Source organism: Grampus griseus (assembly GCF_964374135.1).
Source record: "Grampus griseus genome assembly, chromosome: 2".
Lineage (NCBI taxonomy): Eukaryota > Metazoa > Chordata > Mammalia > Artiodactyla > Delphinidae > Grampus > Grampus griseus.
The window spans coordinates 16228243-16253230 of record NC_139018.1 but is presented as its reverse complement, the minus strand read 5'-3'; positions in this window follow the sequence as shown (position 1 = coordinate 16253230).

The window sequence follows — 24988 nt, the reverse complement described above, 5'->3', positions numbered from 1 at the left end:
GCCATGCAGTGATCCGCTAGGTTCATGATCTCCGACAGGGGTTACAGGTCAGTATCGGGAGCTGGGTTTGTATATTGGGGAATAGAAATAACAAAAGTCGTTTTTCACTACCATGGCTTGAAGGCAAGACACACTGGGAATTTTTCACACAGCACGTTCAAATTAACAAGGTTTGATGCTTCCCACCTTATGGGGGGAACAGGAAAAATAAAGGAGCTGGGGAAAGTACATCTTAAAATACAGAGCTGCTGTTAAATGGTTTTAAAGTGCTAGAAAGATCAACATGTAGAATTTGTTTCTCAGAGTGTGGTACACAGGCCCCTGGGATCTGAATTACTAGTTTGTAAAAGTACAGATTCCTGAGTCCCAAACCAGAAATACTGTATCAGTATGTATCAGGCTTGAACCTAGGAAGGTATACTCTAACCATCTCCCCAGGGGATTCAAAAGCAGTACAAAGGTACTCTAAAATTAAAGGACCAGAGATACAGAATATCTCTGACTTAAGAAAATGGAATAAGGGGACACACACTATAGGACAGACCTAGACAGTCTATGATGCTTTTAGTGCCCCAGTACATTTCTCATGACCAAAAGAAACACTTAACTGTTTCACTTATTAAGTAGTTAGGTACAAACAACCTAATAAGTATTTATATCCTAACAACTTAGTAACCATTAGATAAAATAATAGTAAAAATTGAAAAACCCACTCTTTTGTACTTATCCACAATTACTAATTACAACTGCTAATTACTAATGAGCTGTGAATATTTATTGGTCACTGTACAACCTTCCATCCTTGGGATTAGATTGGGTACCACCACCCTCATTTCCTATTACATTAATTTTCACAGTGTACTTACATTTCAACAACAGCACCTGCTAAGAACTTCTCAAAGAAATGATGTCATTGAAAGGAATATAGTGCAGCTAACGTTGAAACTGTGAACTACCTTGAGGTAGTATTCCACATAGTTTATGACAGGTGACAAGTATCAATATTTCCCTCAAATATTTAAACTATCCCAGCAACACTCCTTTGAGTTCACTGTCACCCCAGGGTACTTTGATACCTAGTTTGAGAATCAACAATATAGAAATTGATAAGTTGAGTCTTAGTCAGTGAGGAACCGTGCATGGACTTAGTGAGTATATGTATTTAGATGGCCATTCTTTAAGTCTAACTTTATTAAGCCAGTAATGAACATCAGTTGAGGTAGCTCTCCAATTCCTAAGGAGTCATTATTTTCTGAAAAAAACTTCAGTCCACTGGACAATACTTCCAGAGCTGTGACCCTATAACTCTAGACATAGCTGATTGACATCAACTTAAGATAAGGTAAGAGATTATTGTTCTTGTGAATTTACAAATGAAAATAGACAGACTGGTGGCTAATGGAACTGGGTCAGTTCTTTTTCTTGTTGTCATAACATGCAGGGGAATGAATCCAGGGATGAAAGTAGGAGTGGCACCTCTTCCAGTTATAGCTAATATACCCTTTCAAAGATTCCCTTTCCAATTTCATAATCTTATTGTCGAGAAGAACACTGTATACAGGTTAGCAATCCCTGGTCAGGACTCCCAACATTTCGGTCCACTGCATCTTTGCTTCAGAATTACCAAGGAAAACACAAAGTCAAGTGCTGGATGGAATAAGAACTGGAAGAGACACCAGAGATATCTCTCCACGCATGCATAGAGAATAGACCATGTGTCCCCATGGTGAGAAAAGGGCGAGGAAGAGATGCTGTGCCAGAAACCAAACCTGATGGCACCTTGATCTTGGACTCCAAGCTTCCAGAACAGTGAGAAAATAAACTTCTGTTCTTTAAGCCACCCAACCTGTGATATTCTGTTTCACAATCTAAGGTAAATAATATACCTTGAGTATAAAAGACAGATAAGATTGCAACTATGAAATAGAAGGAGAAGTATGAACAGAACTGGTATGAACTCTTTTTATATTAAGTCCTTTGTTAAAACCTAATAAAGAAGATGGCTGTGCGGGAAGACACGGAGTTCGCATCTCCCCACAACTAGGGTGCCTGCCAGACACTAGTGGGAGACCTTGATGCCAAAGGAGATGAGAGGAACCCCAAAGCAAACCTGTAGGATGTGGGGGGACTGAGGGCGGAGAGGAAGTGGAGGCCAGATAGGGCCAGGTGCCCCAGAGGGGTGGCTGAGAGGGGGGGAGGGGTTCCCACACCTGGCTTGGGGGCTCAGATCAGGGGAGAGTGTGCCCAGCATTTCCCCTGCCCAATTGGCCAGGGAAGTCTGCCTAGCTCTCAGGCCAGGTCCTACGCCCTCAGAGGTCCCCTCTGGGCCTCATGAGTCCTGGGGACATAGAAGGGAGGCTGGGGGAGAACAGGAGAGGCAGGCAGGAGGATCCCTCCAGGACCAGAGGAGTGGGAGATGAGTGGAAGGTGTTTCCCCACCCACTCAAGCCCAGGAAGCGTGCTGAACTCCCAGGTGGGGTCCCCCACCCTGTGAGACCAAAAGTGAGAGTCACGCCTGGGCCCCTTCTGTTCCGTTGAGCCTAAGCCCCAACCCCCACAGCCCCCAGGGCCATTTCCAGCCCTGTGGGTCCTAGGCATAGGCCCCACCCACTGCCCAAATCCTGCCCCTGCCTAGGCCCCACCTCCACAGCCAAGGCCTTTTCCACCTTTTTTTTTTTTTTCTCCTCCTCTTTTTTACTGTTGTGGTTCTCTTTTACCTTCCTGGTGCTGTTTCATCTACATTTTTATTTTTACATTCTTTCTAACATATCTGTTAGTTTCCTAGTCTAATTTTATTTTTCACTTTGTTATTGTTCTCCTTTTTTTTTTGCCACCCCACGTGGCTTGCAGGATCTTGGTTCACAAGCTGGGGGTTGAGCTGAGGCTCCTGTTGTGGGACCTCTTAGTCTGAACCACTGGACTAACAGAGAACCTCAGACCCCAGGGAATATTCATCAGAGTGACATCTCCCAGAGGTCCTCATCTCAGCACCAAGACCCAGGTCTACTTGGAAACCTCAGGCCAAACAACCAGTAAGACAGGAACACAATCCCAATCAACAAAAAAAAATGAGATAGCAAAAGAATATGTCACAGATGAAGAAGCAATGTAAAAACCTACAAGACCAAATGAATGAAGAGAAAGGAGGCAATCTACCTGAAAAAGAATTCAGAGTAATGATAGTAAAGATGATCCAAAATCTCGGAAATAGAATGGAGGCACTGATTGAGAAAATACAAGAAACCTTTCACAAAGATCTAGAAGAACTAAAGAACAAACAGAGATGAAGAACACAATAAATGAAATTAAAAATACACTACAAGGAATCAATAACAGAATAACTGAGGCAGAAGAAAGAATAAGTGAGCTGGAAGACAAAATGGTGGAAATAACTGCCAAGAAGCAAAATAAAGAAAAAAGAATGAAAAGAATTGAAGACAATCTCAGAGACCTCTGGGACAACACTAAACGCACCAACATTGGAATTATAGGGGTCACAGAAGAAGAGAAAAAGAAAGGGCCTGAGAAAATATTTGAAGAGATTATAGAGGAAAACTTCCCTAACATAGGAAAGGAAATAGTCAATCAAGTCCAGGAAGTGCAGAGAGTCCCATACAGGATAAATCCAAGGAGAAACATGCAAGCACATATTAATCAAACTAACAAAAATTAAATTCAAAGAAAAAATATTAAAAAGAAGCAAGGGAAAAAATAACATACAAAGGAATCTGCATAAGGTTATCAGCTGATTTTTCAGCAGCAACTCTGCAGGCCAGAAGGGAGTGGCAGGATATGCTTAAAGTGATGAAAGAGAAAAACCTACAACCAAGATTACCCTACCCAGCAAGGATCTCATTCAAATTTGATGGAAAAATCAAAAATTTTTCAGACAAGCAAAAGCTAAGAGAATTCAGCACCACCAAATCAGCCTTACAACAAATGCTAAAGAAGCTTCTCTAGGTGGGAAACACAAGAGAAGAAAAAGACTCACAAAAACAAACCCAAAACAACTAAGAAAATGGTAATAGGAACATACGTATCAGTAATAACCTTGAATGTAAATGGATTAAATGCCCCAACCAAAAGACATAGACTGGCTGAATGGATACAAAAACAAGACCCATATATATGCTGTCTACAAGAGACCCACTTCAGACCTAGGGACACATACAACTGAAAATTAAGGGATGGAAAAGCATATCCCATGTAAATGGAAATCAAAAGAAAGCTGGAGTAGCAATACTAGTATCAGATAAAATTGACTTTAAAATAAAGATTGTTACAAGAGATAAGGAAGGACACTTCATAATGATCAAGGGATCAATCCAAGAAGATGTAACAATTGTAAATGTTTATGCACCCAACATAGGAGCAGTTCAATACATAAGGCAAATGCAAATGCTAACAACCATAAAAGGGGATATTGACAGTAACACAATAATAGTGTTACTGTCAATAGTAGAATTGACAGTAACACAACAATAGTATAATAATAATAACTGTCAAAAAATTGACAGTAACACTTTTAACACCCCACGTACACCAATGGACAGATCATCCAAACAGAAAATAAATAAGGAAATACAAGCTTTAAAGGACACAATAGACCATATAGATTTTTTTTTTTTTTTTTTTTTTGCAGTACACGGGCCTCTCACAGTCGTGGTCTCTCCCGTTGCGGAGCACAGGCTCCAGACGCGCAGGCTCAGCGGCCATGGCTCACAGGCCCTGCCACTCCACGGCATGTGGGATCTTCCCGGACTGGGGCGCAAACCCATGTCCTCTGCATCGGCAGGGGGACTCTCAACCACTGCACCACCAGGGAAACCCAACCATATAGATTTAATTGATATTTATAGAACATTCCACCCAAAAGTGGCAGAATACACTTTCTTCTCAAGTGCACATGGAACATTCTCCAGGATAGGTCACATCTTGGGTCACAAATCAAGCCTTGGAAAATTTAAGAAAATTGAAATCATATCAAGCATCTTTTCCGACCACAACTCTATGAGATTTGAAATCAATTACAGGAAAAAACTGTAAAAAACACAAATACATGAAGGCTAAACAGTATGCTACTAAATAGCCAAGAGATCACTGAAGAAATCAAAGAAGAAATTAAAATGTACATAGAAATGAATGACAACGAAAACACTACAACCCAAAACCTATGAGAAACAGCAAAAGCAGTTCAAAGAGGGAAGTTTACAGCATTCAATCTCACCTCAAGAAAAAAGAAAAATCTCAAATAAACAATGTAACCCTACACCTAAAGCAACTAGAGAAAGAAGAACAAAGAAAACCCAAAGTTAGTAGAAGGAAAGAAATCATAAAGATCAGAGCAGAAATAAATGAAACAGAAATGAAGAAAATGATAGCAAAGATCAACAAAACTAAAAGCTGATTCTTTGAGAAGGTAAACAAAATTGATTAACCCTTAGCCAGACTCACCAAGAAAAAAAGGAGAGGACACAATCAATAAAATTATAAATGAACAAGGAGAAATCACAACTGACACCACAGAAATGCAAAGTATTATGAGACTACTACAAACAGCTATATGCCAATAAAATGGGCAACCTGGAAGAAATGGACAAATTCTTGGAAAGGGGCAATTTTCCAAGACTGAACCAGGGAGACTAGAAAATATAAAGAGACCTATAACAAGTAATGATATTGAAACTAATTTAAAATCTTCCAACAAACAAAATCCAGGACCAGATGGCTTCACAGGGGTATTCTATCAAACATTTAGAAAAGAGCTAATACCAATCCGTCTCAAACTCTTCCAAAAAATTGCAGAGGGAGAAACACTCCCAAATTCATTCTATGAAGCCACCAACACCCTGATACCAAAACCAGAAAAAGAGATCACAAAGAAAGAAAATTATAGGCCAATATCACTGATGAACATAGATACAAAAATCCTGGACAAAATATTAGCAAACAGAATCCAACAACATATTAAAAGGATCATACATCATGATCAAGTGGGATTCATCCTAGGGATGAAAGGATTTTTCAATATATGCAAATCAATTAATGTGATACACTATACTAACAAATTATGGAATAAAAACCATATGATCATCTCAATAGATGCAGAAAAAGCTTTTGACAAAATTCAACACCCACTTATGATAAAAACTCTCCAGAAAATGGGCATAGAGGGAACCTACCTCAACATAATAAAGGTCATATATGATAAACCCACAGCAAACATCATACTCAATGGTGAAAAACTGAAAGCATCTCCACTAAGATCAGGAACAAGTCAAAGAAGTCCATTCTTGCCACTCTTATTCAACATAGTTTTGGAAGTCCTAGTCATGGCAATCAGAGAAGAAAAAGAAATAAAAGGAATCCAAATTGGAAAAGAAGAAGTAAGACTCTCACTGTTTGAAGATGACATGATACTATACATAGAAAATCCTAAAGATGCCACCAGAAAACTATTAGTACTAATCAATGAATTTGGTAAGGTTGCAGGATACAAAATTAATGCACAGAAATCTCTGGCATTCTTATACACTAACAACAAAAAATCAGAAAGACAAATTAAAGAAAGAATCCCATTTATCATCACAACAAAAAGAGTAAAATACCTAAGAACATACCTACCTAAGGAGGTGAAAGACTTGTACTCAGAAAACTATTAAACACTGACACAAGAAATCAAAGATGACATAAACAGATGGAGAAATATACCATGTTCTTGGATTGGAAGAATCAATATTGTGAAAATGACTATACTACCCAAAGCAATCTACAGATTCAGTGTAATCCCTATCAACTACCAATGGCATTCTTCACAGAATTAGAACAAAAAAACTTTACAATTCGTATGGAAACACAAAAGACCCCAAATAGCCAGAGCAATCTTGCAAAAAAACAATGGACTTGGAAGAATCAGGCTCCCTGACTTCAGACTATACTACAAAGCTACAGTAATCAAGACAATATGGTACTGGCACAAAAACGGAAATATAGATCAATGGTAGAGGATAGAAAACCCAGAGATAAACCCATGCACATATGTCACCTAATTTATGACAAAGGAGGCAAGAACATACAATGGAGAAAAGACAGCCTCTTCAATAAGTGGTGCTGGGAAACTGGACAGCTACATGTAAAAGAATGGAATTAGAGCACTACCTAGCACTATACACAAAAATAAACCCAAAATGGATTAAAGATTTAAAAGTAAGACCAGACACTATAAAACTCTTAGAGGAAAATATAGGAAAAACACTCTTTTACATAAACCACACAAGACCTTTTTGACCCATCTCTTAGAGTAATGAAAATAAACACAAAAATACACAAATGGGACCTAATGAAACTTAAAAGCTTTTGCACAGCAAAGGAAACCATAAACAAGATGAAAAGCCAACACTCAGAATGGGAGAAAATATTTGCAAATGAAACAACGGACAAAGGATTAATCTCCAAAATATACAAACACCTCATGGAGCTCAATATCAAAAAAACAAACAACCCAATTAAAAAATGGGCAGAAGACCTAAATAGACATTTCACCAAAGAAGAAATACAGATGGCCAAGAGGCACATGAAAAGGTGATCATATCATAGGGAGATCAGCTTGGTGCATTGCAATGAAATAAAGGGGTGGGATACGGAGGGTGGGAGGGAAGCTCAAGAAGGAGGAGATATGGAGATATATGTATGCATATGGCTGATTCACTTTGTTGCACAACAGAAACTAACACAGTATTGTGAAGGAATTAAACTCCAATAAAAATCTATTAAAAACAAAACTTAATGAAAATTATCATTACCCAGATAGGACTACCATGAACTCAGAGAACATATGGATTTCCCTACTAGGTAAGTCTCCCAACAGCTGAATGGCTTATCAAAAACGGAGAAGAAGAAGAAAAAAAAAAAAACAGGTTTAAAATGAAGGAAGCCAATAACAGGCTGCAAGAATAAGAATTGTAGCCTATGTTATTTCCTTGCTTGTTATCCTATTGGATCTGGTAAGGCTTCTCAAAAACTCACCTTATCTTAATGTGGTTTTATTGCATTAATAATTTTTAACCAGAGATTCTACTTCCATTGCATTGAGAGTTAAGATGTATGGCATACATCCTTGGGTAATGCTTAGAAGTCTTCAGATGAATGAAAATTTTTTGTGTCAAAAATTTCTGAGTATTCCTCTGGGTTTCAGGGAATCTTGTGGCCTCTTGCATGGCAACTGCTGTGAATTTTGCATCTCCCCTTATAATAGTCCTCACCAAATGACTGGAGACTTGACTCCAAATAGCTCCCTCCTTTAGCCTCTTCTGAATACTTCACCCAGAGTTGTCAACCCGTAAGGATAGCAATAAAAGTAAATTGGCTACTCCCTAGGGCGCATATTTGTAGTAGATTCCAGTAATATAATGACAGAAACATTCTTTAAATACTAATGGCCTGTCTTTTTATGCTTTTATAGGTTCTGTTATTGATTTTTTTATATTCCATTTTCTTGTTAATGGTTTAGAAATACAGTGTATAGTATCTAACTCACAATTATCATATTTAATTCCTTTTTTTCTTTTATTTGTAGCAATATCTGGGATTTCTTAAGAAGAGTAAGATGAGAATACAAGTAGTTTATCTTCAGCAGTGATGAAGATGGATATTTACTAGAGTGTATAAATGGCAAACAGGGAAACTAAAATGTTGAGATAAACTAGGATTTAAGTCATTGCTTCAGACAGCCTATAAAATTGTTATTAGGGATTTGCTACAGAAACAAAAGGAAACTGCTCTTTCTAATTGTTTTCTTGGTTTAATCATCCAAAACTTTAATAAGCTAGGTACCTAAATGGGAGATGGATTTTACAATTTTGGAATAACAGTATGTTTATATATCCATTTTGTACCTTCTTTGCAAATGAAAATATAATTCTGTCATTTTGGGGCTTCAGATGGACACACAAATTCTTACTTTCTTTACAAATTGGTCTTTTAAGAACCAGGTGGAACAGTCACCATAGTTGCATGGATGCATTTTCAATTACTCAAGGATTTATAATATTAAAGGTCTGCAATATGTCTTATTTATCTTTTCATCCTTCACTGGTCTAACCACAATGCCTTAACCAAAGTTCAGGGAATTTAATTGAATGCTCAGAGATGACTTCCCCTATTTTCTCAATTCTAAGATGCATGTATTTTCATATTTTAACATTTTAAAACTGAATTAACTATAATTATTATAAGGTTTTCCCCCAAGGTATGTTAATAAATCAGTTGTCTTTTTGAATTGATAATGTCTCAGAATTGGAGAAGTATGTAATCTGGAACCACAAAAATTCTCTCATTTTATTATTTCAGACATCACTCTACAACCTCAGGACTGAGTTGAAACATTTGTCCTTTACAATCAATACAATTAATATTTATTGAGCCATTTCCACCTGCCAGACACTGTGCTAGATTTGTTCTTGATTGAGAATTTTCTTCTCTTCAATGTAACTGGAATATTGAGATGCTTAGGGGTTTTTGTTTTTTTAAGGTGAAAAAACACTTCTCATAGGATGAGTTTTTGTTGTATTTCTTTGTTCTTTTTTTTTTTTTTAAGAAAAAGAACATTCTCCAGAATTAGCATACACTCAACCATTCAATGGTAGATCTCTTTGACTCTTAATTTTTGACAATCAGTCTGAATTCTCTGATGATTCAGTCCCAGTGGTTTTTCAAAATGTGTGCCAAGCTCAGCCAGAAAGCACACTCTGAAACTGCAGTGCCACGGGCAGGTCTAAGTACACAGCAGAAAGGCAGGCATTCCTAGAGCTGGATACATGAAAAGAGAGGGCTCCTACATTTTTAAGTGCAATGGACTGCCTGTCTACATCTCAGAGCACTGGGCTTTGTGGCATTCTGTGCTGTCTCAAATAGGAAGCAACCAATAGCCTTGAAACAGTCACTTAAAATAATCTGAAACATCTGCTTAGAAGAATTAGTACCTACATTTCCTTGCCCACCGCCTTTAGATTATGGATATTCTCTTAGTCTTACTGTACCTATATTAAATGTTAAAGGAAGAAAGGAGTAGAAAGTAAAATGATATACACATATCAAAAGGATGAACCTGATTCCCTCACCAAGATGCAATTCCACCATGAGATTGCACTTGTAAGTTATTGCTCTCAAATCAGGTGGTTATAGTTGAAACCCCAGCTGTACTACTTACTAACTGTGATCATGGCAATTTACTCCATTACTCAACGTCTCTGCATCTCAGTTTTAATATGTAGAACACTGAACAACATTTTTTTTCTTAAAGTTGTTGTCAAGATTAGAGAAGGTAAAGAGAAGAGGAAGCAAAGTGTTTCACAAGATCTCCACATAGCAATTGCTCAATAAACAAACCACATGTGGTTGCTGTTTTTATTGTTGCGTTATAGTTAATTGATCTCTTTCTACCTTGTCTTGTCAGTAAGTTGCCATCCAAAAGGAGCTCTAACTAAAAACGCAACCAATAGAAGAGTGATTTTCTTTAGCTGATTGCAAGAATTAAATTGTCACAAATCTCTCTATATACACAGAAAGAAGAAAATATTTTATGTTGGAGGCAACAATGAGTTTAACTTTCGTTCAAGCTGAGATGCAAGTGGTGAGTAAAGGAGATGACAACCCCAGGTCAAGGTCAGAATGGCTCAAGATGGGGGAAGCTAACAATATGGTTTCTCTTAACTGCACTCACTGCCCTAAGAAACCAGCAGGCATGCCAAGCTAAGAGCGTTACAAAGAACTGCCTTGGGGTTTGTTTTACCCTGAAGCACAAACCAGGGCAAGACAAAAGGAGTGAAACATTTTGCCCTGAAAATGAAAGAATCTTTGGTTTCTTTTCTTTTTTTTAAGAGAAATATTGTGGGTTTCGTATGCCCACCAAATAATCAGCTTCATTATTCTTTTGCTTAGTACAAGGTACTTTGAGGTTGTCTTGCATACTATCATCACTCTTTCAGGTGAAATTTCATCATTCATTCATTTGGACAATATTCATTGCTCTCCGAAAATGTGCCAAGAACTTCTCTAGAGGCTGGGGATAAACAGACAAGTTGGACATGCTCTCTAACTTCCGGAACCAACCTCTCAGACTTGTTAGTCATGTAAAAAAAAAAAAAAAAAAAAAGAACAGCATAGCAATGCAGCATGATAAGTGCTATAATTGAACTATAGAGAAAAATGGAAATTCTAAGGAATCAATTCTTTACCAAAGAGCTACTTCTCAAGAAAAAATGTTACTCTAAATAGATATTTAAATTACCTGACTTACTGAAGAAGTTCCAAGGCCAGGGAATATAAAACTATTTTACATTGCTGGAAGAAACCCAAACTGTTTACTGTTAAGATGCTTTTAGATATTTTTAAGATAGAATCACTTTCCCATTAGAGTAATGACTTCATTAGAGTAAAAGAAATCATACTTACTTGAGGTTAAATTGAATTTGTTTTCTGTAATAATTATGAATTATTAGTTTTTATTTTTCCAGCTATATGAAATGAAACTAACTCTTACAGGATTCTTAAGTCTCTATTGGATATATCTCCCTTAATAACTTACTAAAGATGCTGTAAAATTATTTTCAATTGGAAGGACCTCTTCCAAAATTCAGGGGCTGTAATTTCCAAATTCTTAAAGTTGAGGATAGTGAGAAACAAGACAGGTTTGGCAGTGTTATTGAAGCAATACTGAAAGAAAAAAAAATGAAACTTAAAGGTAAAAATCAGTTAAGGATAGTTTTAGAAACCCAAAGATTCAGTAACTTTAAAGGAATCACTAATATTTAACATTATTAAAACAAATAAGGAATTAACATCTCAAATATCCAACCTCTGGGTACATGATCTTAGATTTAGCTGACAAAATATTTCTTCAATTTCTAATGAAGAGTATATGTTTTGTTGTCTTTTTGGTTCCCTTTGTTAATTTAAAACATTCAGACTCAATTTATGACAGTTGTCAGCGAATTAGAGTTCTGATATGAAAAGTTTATGAATCCACTTAACTTATGTTGGATTTGCGGAAGAAAGCTTTCTGAATGATGTTGATGTTTCTGTAACTTCCTTGAGTCATTAAAACTCGGAGTAAACACCAGGATGATTTATGTAAAGGCAAACAAAGGAAAACATTTTCTTAATGACACCCCAAAACCTTATCCAGTTGAAATTTTGTTTAAGATTAAGTAATGGGTGCTTTATTTAGATTAATTAGCAAGAAGATCACAGTAGTCAATAGGTAACTGAAAGACACCATCTGTTCCCTTTTCCAGTTGTATCTATGAGCTTTGCATTGGTGTACCAGGGAACATAGGAGAATTAATTAGGCAGCAAATGAAATCTTCTCACAGATGGCACCCATTTGCTTCTCACAAATGCATACCAGCAAATTTGTGTGATTTTGCTTTAATCTTGCTTTTGCCTCCTTGAAAGTTTTGAAGGATCGCTGGACTCTGACCGCCAGTTGCTTATTTGGAAAAAGTACAAAAATGTAGAAAATTAGTGTGGAGCTTATTATTGAAAGAAAATGCCTGGTTAGAAATAACATCATGAGATCTTCATGAAAGCTTGAAATCTCACTTTGATAAGAGTTTAAATCAAGTGGTTTGTTTCTAATCCCAAGATTGTTGTTGTTTGTCTTTCTTTTTTATTGTGTGACTTTTAGTGTATCCTAAGAATTCTGTACACTAAATTCTCTAATGTCTTTGCATATCTATACAGAGATCTGATTTGTTTTATAAAAGCTGTCCTCCAAAGGTTGTGGTGATATAATTTAGAAAACACATATTTTTTAACATCTTTATTGGAGTATAATTACTTTACAATGGTGTGTTAGTTTCTGCTTTATAACAAAATGAATCAGCTATATGTATACTTATATCTCCATATCTCCTCCCTCTTGCGTCTCCCTCCCACTCTCCTTATCCCACCCCTCTCGGTGTTCACAAAGCACCCAGCTGATCTCCCTGTGCTATGCAGCTGCTTAAATTGATATTCTTATCTCTTTGTCCATAATGGTAACATCTATGGTTTGCTGATTTACTATTGTACTGAGCACAGAGCCTGATACATATAAGAGCTCAATAAATATGTGTTGCTTGGATGATGACTAAATAAATAATATAATCTGCTGATCAGTTTTTATGTTAATGAGTCAGCTGTGTTGAGATTATATAAGCTTCTGACCATTGCCTCCTTCTCTAGACTTTAAGGAGAGCCCTTGAATGTAAGAAGCACATTTTATTTTTGTTTTTATTCTAAATGCCTTACACATAGGAAATACATAATAACCATTGGTTAAATAATGGTGATTTTCAACAAACATATGCCTGATAACAGGCATACAACAACAGATTTCACAGTAGAAAATGAGAAAAAATAGAAAGCTTGTGGCATCTCAAGACTTTATATGAGATCCGAATGCACACTTATATGTATATGTGTGTACTGATTGCATTAATACGTTAATATTTTAATAGATGAACATGTAGGCCAATATATGTACTTCTTTGTTCTCTGGTTCTTTTGCCAAATGAGCAAGTTGAAATCAGGAATACTTGCCTGAATAGGTATCATTATGATTCTGAAAAAATTAAATAAATAAAACAGCTTTGCTACACTATGCCATTGTATACCCTCAAAAAACAAACAAAAAAAACCCCACACAATTATTGTGTACCTGTCTCCTTATAATGGCCTTTTTAAGAAGAAGCAATGTTAACTTATTTACCTTTAAAATTCCAGTTCCAGGTTTAGTGTAACCACGTATTTTACAAAATAAATATTAGAGAGAGAAGTAAACTGGATTACTATAGAGAAAGGCTTTCCTTAGGTAGCCAATTTAATGATGGGTTGACCATTGGAAAATACAATATTATGTTTTCCTTGATTACAAAATGTAAGACTTATTTGGTAAAGAGCAAAACCAGCATTCAATGATTTGTGAATGGGTTTAGCTACATGTATTCTATGGTAACATTATTATAATAATAAGTGTTTGTAAGCAAATGAAGTAATCAACATTATATCATGGTTACAAATAAACTATATAATCCATATAACGATATATAACTTAATAAATAAGTAAATATATATTGTTATAAATATATGTTTATGAGATGATTAGTGTAAAAATACCATCTATAAAACTATATAGAGAGCATAATCTTTTTGCTCCAATATATATAGTAACAAGAATATCTATAAGACTATACACAAAATTATTAAATAGTAATTACCTCTGAGTATCTGTATTTTTAATATTTCTACAATTAACATGTTTTGTTGTGTAATTAAGTACAATTTTAAAGACAAAATGCAGCATTTTTTTAGAGCAGATTTGAAGTATCCTGAAAAAGACATAGAAGAAAATTGAAAACTATCCCTAATATAATTACCCAGAGATAAACACCATAACATGTCATACACATACCTACAGTCTTTCTATTGTTAAATATATATAAAGATATATATTTTTAACACAGTGAGATAATGCATTGCCCCAGATTATATCTGCTTTATAAAAATTATATCTCAAAGAATGTCCCAAAGTGTAAGACTTTTTGAAAACATGATTTTTACTGACTGCAAAGTATTTTACATCATTTTATAAATCCTTAAGTAACTCTAGGGTTAGACATTTTGATTGCTTCCAGGTTTCCACTACCATAATAAATATTAAAATGAGCCTCCTTATAGATATTTCATTGCTGATGTTTTCTCAAAATAAGTATCTAGAAGAGGTTCTGTTTAGATACATATTATCAAATCATTCAACAGAAAACTTATAGCACACAGCAGGAAAGCATGAGAGTGCATATTCCTCTGCACTGAAAGAAAAAAAAAAATCCTTAAAAAGATTTCTATGTAAAAAATACCTTGACTTGATTTAAAAGAAATTATGAACTTACTGAGGCTTTCACCTATTTCACCTATTTCATAACCTCAGTCTGCAACCACTGTCAAAACTTTCTTAAGCATTTATCCAGTAATTTTCCATGTAAATGATGCATATATTGCACCTATATTGCATAGACATGAATGTGCATATGCATATATATGTATGCATATGTGCACATATGTTTATAAATATATACACACAAACATATATACTATTACATATGTCTGTGTGCATGTCTGTGTTCCTTTTCCCAAAGAGAAGTATGTTACCTCTTATTCTGAACTTTTCCTCTCAGTTAATAACATATGTTGCCTATCTTTCTATATCAGCATGTGAATCTATCTCATTCTTTAATGATTTTCTAATGTTGCATAGTATTTTAATCTTTTTTATGCTATAAAATATTTCATGATATGGATATACATTATTTAACAGTTTCTTATGCATGAGCATTTAGGATGCTTCTAGAAATCATTTTTAATATATATAATAAAATATACAAAAAAGGAGGCCATAATTATTTTACTTGACTTGGCAATGGAGTGTGTTCAACTTGGTCATTGAATTCTTTCGTGTGTGCATTAATTGCCTGTTCTTGTGTATATCTATTTTTATTAAGTTATTAATCCTTTCCTCAAATTTATGAGTTGCTTCTATACTTAGAATACCTTTTTGACATGTTACTAAAATATATTTTGTCATTCCTGTTTTTTGTTTTTTAATATATATTTTAATTTTAATTTTTCCAAACATATTATTCTTTTCCACTAAAATTTTTGTTTTTTATTATACTTATAAAACCTTCTCTACCTAAATTATTTGTCATCTATATTTTCTTGAAGTTCTATTATAAATGACTTAAACAATTAATTAGTTTTGTTTGTAAAGCCACTTTCTGAGACTTCCATATCATAATATAGCAAAAACTTGAACTGAAAAAACTGGTAGATTTCATGTTATAAAAGAGGCCACAGATATAGTGCCATTTCTCTGCTGTGCATTGAGAAGAGTTGCTCTAATCTACTTTTCACTGCTGATGTTAAAAAAAAAGTGGGGGATGTAGTCATTGAAAGGGTCATGTAATTTTTAATGGGGTAACCTATCGTCATGTCCAAATGCCCGCTGAAGTGATTACATTCTGCTTATAAGCGGTAGCAGTATAATTTCAATTAGAATGGCATCAAATGGACTGATATAAACCTGAGGGTTTGAAACCCACTTAGGTCACTAGAAGATAAATGAGATATGTGACTGGAGATAAGCTCAGAGGTAAAATTAATTTTTAGGCTGTTTCTAACAACCAAAAGACAATGGCCTGTTTTCAAGATGGACAGATATGAGAAAGAAGGAAAGGGAAGGGGTGGGGAGAAGAAAAGGAAGTGATAGAATATACAAAATATAATAGCAAGATTTATAAGGTCTATTCCATGCCAGGCACTGTTCTGAGCGCTTTAAACTGAATTTCCATAACAACGCATCCCCATGATACAGATGAGGAAAAGGATATGATATGATAAGTGATCAGAAAGATGAAATGATTACCCAGCTCACACAGTCATTAAGGGGCAGAGATGACATTTGACCCCAAGCATTCAGACTTTAGTGTCCATCACTCTCCACTAAGCTATATTTTCTCAAAAGCCCCATTTCTTCTCATTCTGAATAGCATCCTCAGAAAGAAGTTCTTGGCAGTTGGTTTTTAATTTTCCAATCTCCTCCTTGTTTACTATATTCCCTATTCAATAATTAAATGAGTTAATATTTACAAAGTGCTTAAAACAATGGTTGGCACAGAGTAAGCAGCATATAAATTTTATTATTGAATAAAATAAAGAAGCTCAATCATCTTTATTGAATGCTTATTGTGTTGCAGGCACTCTGCCAGATGCTGGAAATACAAAGTTGAACAAAAGATATAAAAGCCCTATTCCCTTTGACCTACAGTCAAGTAGAGAAAAAAAAGACATTTAAAGTAAATTTTCACAAATTTCATAGCTCTTGTGAAAAGTGTCATATAGAGAAGTATGGTATATCTTGAGGGCAGTCAGGTTAAAATCTAGCTCACAAAAGATCCTAAGGTGCTGACCATTGATCTGAAGACCAAGAGATGGTAAGAAGGTAGGCAAAAAGAAAGTTGGGGTGAGAGCCTTCTAGGAAGAGGGAAACTCAAGTGCAAGGGCCCTGAGGCAGAAGGGAGACTGGCCACCTGGGAGGTCTTAGAAGAGGGCCATTATGTTCAGTTCATATTGAGCAAAAACAAAGGGGACATCCAGACAAACTTCAGGTGGGACCTCAACTCTCCACTGGGCCTGTCTCAGCACACCCTTAACTTTTATTTCAGCTCACATCTCTATAATACCTACTGCTGTGGACCACTCACTCCCTTTCTCATCAGCCTTCCTTGCCATGGCTCTTTCCTGGTGTTCTAGGTGGAATTCTAAACACACTTTTCCTCTCTTTACCTGTTGGGCATCCCAAGGTTCCATCTCAGCCCCTTTCTCTTACACTATAGACATGACCCAGATGAGCTCATCCACTGTTAAAACTTCACTGCCGTCTGTTTCCTGGTGACACCCAAATCTGCACACACAGTTTGATTTTCTGCACTGAATTCAGAAGCTATATATTTGTATATTCAGTTCCCTAATACATGGTATCCCTGTGTGTCTCCTGAACACGTGCAAGTCAGTATGTTCAAACCTGAACTCCTCCATCCCCTGCCAGGCTTTCTCCTGTCTGTGTTTCAGTTTTTAGTTAGCGGCACCACTGTTTACCAGTTGCCTAAGCCAAACACCTAGAAACCATCTCTCACTTCTTTCTCTCCTGTATGTTTAATCAGTCACCAAATACTATCGCCTCTACTTTCTTCATATTCCCGGAACCTCTTAACTTCTGTCTAGGCCCATTAGTTCAAGTTCTACTTATTTTTTGCCAGTGTTGTGTACTGGGCAACTAAATGCTTTCCTTGTCACCAGCTTTGTATCTAATGATTCATCTCTCATAGCATTCCTGGGTTGATCTTTCAGACCTATAATGTGCTCACATATTCCGTCCCTCTTTAAAAATCCCTTTGTGACTGAACTGCCTGCAAAATCAAATCAGAACATAAGGCCTCCATGATGTAAGTTCCATGTGTAATGCTCTGTCCTGGCCACTCTTCCCCTTTTTGTTGATTCTCATCTCATGCAAAACTTCTTGTTGATTCTGAACACAGTCATGACCTTCCTCCTCAAGTCTTTTGTAAATGTTTGCCTCTGCCCTTTTTCTTAATACTCCCCAGGCTAATCCCTTCTGTCTCAATAAACCTGCTGTGATCCAATCCTGGGACAGGACTTTATTCTTCGCTTGAGGCACAGGTATCTCCTCTCTAACAGGGCTGCCGTGATGATGCTTTGGTCCCCAGGTATCGACGTCAACCATGACCCAGATCCAACAGTCCTGAAGTGACTGTGTGCTTCCCTCCCACAGTGTACCAATGTAAGTGGTAACAGTTGTCCTTGGGGAAGCACTGAGAAATCATGTTCACTTGCCCTCGTGTTGCAGGATCCTTTCTCCTGGATACTGGCTTCTCCTTTAGTCAATGGGTTCTGAGTTGGAAAGCTGTCTCAGATCGAACACACTGCAAAAGTGTGAAACATACGGATCTAGCTTCTATGCATATATTACCTCTAATAGTTAAAAAAAGACAGGCAGTATTATTAACACTTTACCAATAAGAAAAGCAAGGCTCAGTGAGGTTATATAATATGCCAGTGTAATGAAGTATACAGACTGTGCCACTGTTGGAAAGAAGGTCTGCCTTAGACGGCAGCTCATTCCCCTCCCACCAACCAATGCAGGCTCCATACAAACAACATAATCTGACTTAAAAGTACCTTTACCTTTAGGGGTTCTTCCATATTCCCTAGAGATCTAAACCTGTCCCCTTTATATCAGCATAGTAAGACTGTTTTGGTTCAATTCCTGCTTAATTCCTAATTAGTTTTCTATCTTAGAGTAAATCATCTTTCTATAGATGAGTTTTACTTATAAAATATTAATATCAGTAGTACCTATATGATAGAGTTGGTGTGAAGATTAAATGAGATAAAGTATATAAAGGGCTTAACAGGATATGGGGCATGTAATAAGCTCGTTACATGTTAGCTGTCATCAATGTCATCAAATTATTTTTGTTGTTATTACTAATTGAATAAAATACGTAAAGCAATTAACACAATATCTTGAACAAAAGTATTCTCTATTGTTATATGGTTTTAATATTAGTAACACCATTAATAATATAATTATTATTCACATTTGGGGGATATATAAATGCATCAAGGTAGCACCTGTCCTACCCTGTTTTCAAAATATGTTCATATTTAGCAGTGCTCTCAGGTATAGGGCAACTGTATATACATTGTTGAAACCTGAATGTGTTTCTAAAAAATATATACTTTGTGTTTTCCACTGTCTTAATTATTAGAAGATCATCACTGTGCTGCAGTGAAAATCCTTGATACCACTCTTAGATGTGGCCTCAAGTCTGAATGTCTACGCACGTCTGAGTCAAATTACCTCAGAACTCAGGTACATTCGTTCAAGTTCCTAAACTGGGAACAGTCCAACCCATCACCCCAATTCACTGATGTGAAAGCAAAATCAGACATCCATTTTAGAAAACCATTTGATATAGTGTTAAACATACAACTTACCTAGGATTGACCTAGCAAAGCTACTCCTACATATTCACTCAAGAGAAATTAAAACATATATCCACGAAAGGCTAAACGTTTATAACAGCTGTGTTCATAACAGCCAAAAACTGCAAACAATCACAATGCCCATCAAGTAGTGAAAGGATACATAATTGTCAGATGTCTGTCCAATGGAAAACCATTCAGCAAAAAAAGGAGAAACTACTGAGATATGTAACGACAGGGATGGATCTCAAAATATTATCTACAGTGAAAAAAGCCAGACATAAACGGATAACTACTGAATGATTCCCTTTGTATGTCATCCAGAAAAGACAAAACTACAGGGATAAAAATCATATGTGTGGTTGCCAGGGGCTGGGTGTAGGGGGCAAGGGATTTATGACAACGAGGGACAAGGAAATTTTGGAGGGTGATGGATTATGATAATGGTTATGTCTGTATACATTTGTCAAAATGTGTTGGACTGCAAACTTCAAGTGGATGGATTTTAATAAACCATAAATCTGTCATTTAAAAAATACAGTGAAAGAATGCTTTCTGTGAAATATTTCACAAAATTAGCAAAAAAGTCACATAAAAGTCTTTTAGCTGCAATCCGAATATGATTATGATACAATAATATTTAATTACACTGCCTCTTTGTGCTTCAACAATTTCATTCATTTGATATATATCGAGTTCCTGTTATGTACTCTAGGTATCAAGTCTCCCTAATTAAGTAGGAAATTCAAGACGCTGTGAAGACTTTTGACTTAGACACATTGGTCTGGAAGTCTCTGCCTTGACAGTGTCTGGCTTGTATACCTGTGCCTGGTGAAATATGAGACCAGAGGAGGAAAAACCAAAGAAAAGAAAATGTAACTGGACTACTGACCATTCCTGACTTTCAGGATGCTTTCTAAGTGAAAATCCCTTTTTGTCTCCCACTCTTTCTTTAAGTTGTCTTCCCATGGCTACATTTTACTGCCTCTGGATGGGAATTCAGGCAGGCCCCATGATTTTTCTGGTTATGCTAATATAACACTCTATGGTCACTCTAAGTTGAAAGGTATAATCAAAATTTGGAACACCCAGTGTAATACACAAATCAATGCTTCAAATTTCATCCAGAGGCAACATTTCAGATTTTGATCAACCGTGGATTTGCCACCTGCCCACAGGAGCTTGTCGTCTGCTTTCAGGGAAGGGATTTTCATTGACTTCTTTTTATCCACACTCATTTTCTTCCCCATTTACCACCCAACCCACATCTAAATGTTATAAGTGATCCCTCCCTGGTGGGAGAATATGGTGAAAAACGAGGAAGAAGGAGCGGGGCATGGTTATTTGACTCTCATGAGTAAATCGAAACAAAAAATAATAATAATAAAGTACTCTTGATAGCTGAGAACTCTCAGGTAGCTGGCCTGGCAACTAACTTGGTGCTGATCATAAATAATTTCACATCATATCAATTTCGGAAAAGGTTACTCTGTAACTATGATGGAAGGAGACACAAACAAGGGCGCTTGGGCCACCCCAGAAAGGATAAAACGTCTTTGTTGCCTGGCTAACGTGAAGGACCATTGGTTCTTTATCGATGACAATTCTGTCTAACTTTGTTAACATTACGTCCTTTGCAAAAGGTACTCAGAGGCCCATCATATAACTACCCTTTGCTTTCTGATAGCTTCCAATACAGAACAAGCCCTCACTTTCTTAAATCTCCCCAGTCACCCATGCAAACCTAAACCTTATCACAAGCATGTCCTAAGCCCTTTATCTGATCAACCCCACAGCTCTTCATGGTATAAGGTTTCCCTTGCTGCAGCAAGTTGATAAATCTAGCATCATTTGATTACACATGCATTTTTTCTTGCCTGGGTTTTATTATTTGTAAGATGGTTTTGCACTCTCTGAGCTTGGCAAACGTTTAATAGCTGATTCTTTCTCTTATAAGAATGCCCATTGGCTCCTTAGACTTCATGTGGGGTCGTTCCAGCCAGAACACTTGTTTCATGGAGGTGCATTCTGTTTCTCCATTGCAGCCACACTTAGCCTCTGTTTATTTCAGAGTTCTGCTCCACATAAACTCTCCACTGGACTCCCAGGAGGTCCTCCTAGGAAGAAGTTGAAAGACTCTAAGATGATGAAAAGCCAGATCACCTACATCCCCAATAAGTCTCAGCTCTGATCCAAGGGAAAGTGTCATGCATCCTTTTTGCTTGATACACTTTTGTGTGTGTGTGTGTGTGTGTGTGTGTGTGTGTGGTACGCGGGCCTCTCACTGTTGTGGCCTCTCCCGCTGCGGAGCACAGGCTCCGGACACGCAGGCCCAGCGGCCACAGCTCACGGGCCCAGCGTCTTCGCGGCACGTGGGATCCTCCCGGAACGGGGCACGAACCTGAGTCCCCTGCGTCGGCAGATGGACTCCCAACCACTGCGCCACCAGGGAAGCCCTGCTTAATACACTTTGGTAGAGAAGGCCAGTCCCAATGCAGCTGTAGCTCTACCTCACCCTTACAGCAAGGTTGCTTACCTGCCCAGATATCTTGCAATCTGGCTCTCTCCGGTGAGAGTCAGGCATCATTTCTTTGTGCACCCCAATTTCAGGAGACTCAAAGCACAGCTTATGCCAAAGGAAAAATCTCTCCTGATATTTCTCACTCTATCTAAAATCTCTCACTCTTTTGTGGGATTTTAGACTGCCTGCCAGTTCCTAGGAACCTGGACTTTACTTGTTAGCCAATCATGTCCCTTTCGGGACCTCCACATCTATTGCACATAGTGGCTGGTGCCTTGGTCAATAGGACCTATACAAAATCCTGTTTTTCCTCTAACACCGTACCCATTTTAATAATTTCACTTTTCTGCAATTTATAGAAGTCAGAAATTCAAAATAGAACTCTGCTTACTCTTTCCCTGAATTTATGTTTTTACTCTGAACTCCTATTTCCAATGATAGTACACTAAAATGTGTATGGCTTCAATCTATGATTTTAAGTAAATTTAGTGCCATACCACGATTATTTTTCAGTCAAATCAAGATTATTATTTCAGTCCCAGTCAGGTCTATGGATGCCATTTAGGTTTTCCTTCCCTGTCCCCCTTCTCCACCAGCTATGTCCCCCCATTTCTACATACCCTTTGCCCACTGCCTATCCATGACAGGCTGGGAGTAATCTGCTTACATGATAGTCGCAACTGGCGGCATTCTTATTGCATTTTCCTTCTGGATTGTTTTTCATTATTTTTGGCGAAATTCACGGTGTCTTTTACGAAGAGGAAAGGATATTTGGATTTTTTCTTTCTCGCTTTAAAAATTAATGTTTGATTTATTACAGTAACCAATTAAAATTCTTAGTTCCTTAACGTCCTTTTAAGTCCAGTTTGGAAACCTTATTCTATCTGTATTCTAGCTGATTTTAGCTATCATTTTAAAGGATCTTTTGAATAATTTTTGGTTCCATTTGCAAACTTTTAAAATGAAGCCCTTTCAAATATTTTAGTTTTTAACTTTAATATTTTTAATTCCTCTTTAACTATTTTACATGACCTAATAATTACAATGCCTATCTGATAACTTACGGCATTAACTAACAGCATTGATTACGTAAGAAACACAGGGTTTCCCTGGTGGCACAGTGGTTAAGAATCCACCTGCCAATGCAGGGGACACAGGTTCGAGCCCTGGTCTGGGAGGATACCACATGCCATGGAGCAACTTAGCCCGTGCGCCACAACTACTGAGCCTATGCACCACAACTGCTGAAGCCTGCGTGCCTAGTGCCTGTGCTCCACAACAATGAAAGCCACAGCAGTGAGAAGCCCGAGCACCAGAACAAAGAGTAATTGGCAACAACTAGAGAAAGCCCGCGCACAGCAACGAAGACCCATCACAGACAAAAATTAAATAAATAAATAATTTTTTTTAAAAAAAAATAGTCATCATTTTCTATACTTAGTGGTTATAAGAAGCAATAGATTATTTTATATTCATCCTCATTATTCATAGACTTCATGTATGCTATTTGCTAAAATTTATTTGTGACTTCAAAATCAATATTTGTGGCATGTTCAAGGTCATTCACGGGCATGTGAATGCACAGGGCAGAGAAAAATTTTGATTGCCTTCCCAATGAATTCAAAGGTGGTTTTCAGTAAACAAGTGTCCTTTCTACAGTCTATTTAGTGCTATATTTTTTCTGCAGTTTTGTGTTTTGTTGGTTATTTCTCCGTTTAACAATGGTTCCCAAGCACAGTGTTGAAGTGCTGGCTATTGTCTCTAGGTACAAGAGGACGGTGATGTGTCTTATGAAGAAAATAGGTGCTTTCGGTAAACTTCATTCCTGCTGTTCCTTCATGGCTATTGGCCACACATGAGTTCAGTGTTCATGAATAAACAATATATATTAAATAAGGTGTCTTACTTATGAAACACACATAAAACAAGTTTAGGTATTGATTTGTTAATGAAAATGTTATGATCAGAGGCTCACGAGCTAATTCTTTATTTCCCCTAAGAATAAGTTTAGTACTCGCTAATTCAGTGTTCATGGTGACCTACACATAGAACATAACTCATGTGAACGTGAGAGTCAATGCTACCCTCCGAAAAGAAAAAAGCTGCCAGTTAAACTATGACACACTATTAATTGAAAGACACACCAAGATTTCAGCAATAAATGTGTCTCAAATATGAAAAATACCTCAGAATTAATTAAAAAATCGACAAATATTTGATACGTTGATAAATAATGCTTATAAATCTGTTGAGTTACACTTATAATTACAGTGACCTTTAATTTCTCTTGGATCTTCCATCAGTGAGAGCAAACTTAGAACTGATTTCAACTCAAAATCAAAAATCTAAATTACCTGCTTAATTACACAATTTGGAGATATTATATTAGACGAAGTTCTATTAAAATTATAATTACAAAAAATAACAAATATGTGCAGATTTCTTCATAAAACTAATTTTAAAAATCACATTTTAATTTTAATTGTGTAAGCTTACAGTAGAAGGTATCTCAGGTTTGGTGAAATCTGGTATTGCCCCCAATGCCTTAGAATGTCCCCCTCGCCCTTGTTCCCTGATACACTTTCACTATTCCAAGGTTTTAGGTCAACACTTGTGTCTCTGTGCTCTTTCCTGATGCCACCAGAGAAAGTTAAATACTGTCTCCTATCCCTCATCTCGATGAATCTATCACATATGATTTATGTCTTTAAAATCATATTAATATATACTTATTTATTTAGGTTATTCTCTTCCCATTATGTGGCAGAGATTTGTCCTTATCTGAATCCTGAGTGTCCCACATAGCAGGTCCTCAATACATATTATTTCTTTTTTAAAAATATCTGTCTGCCATGTGCCAGG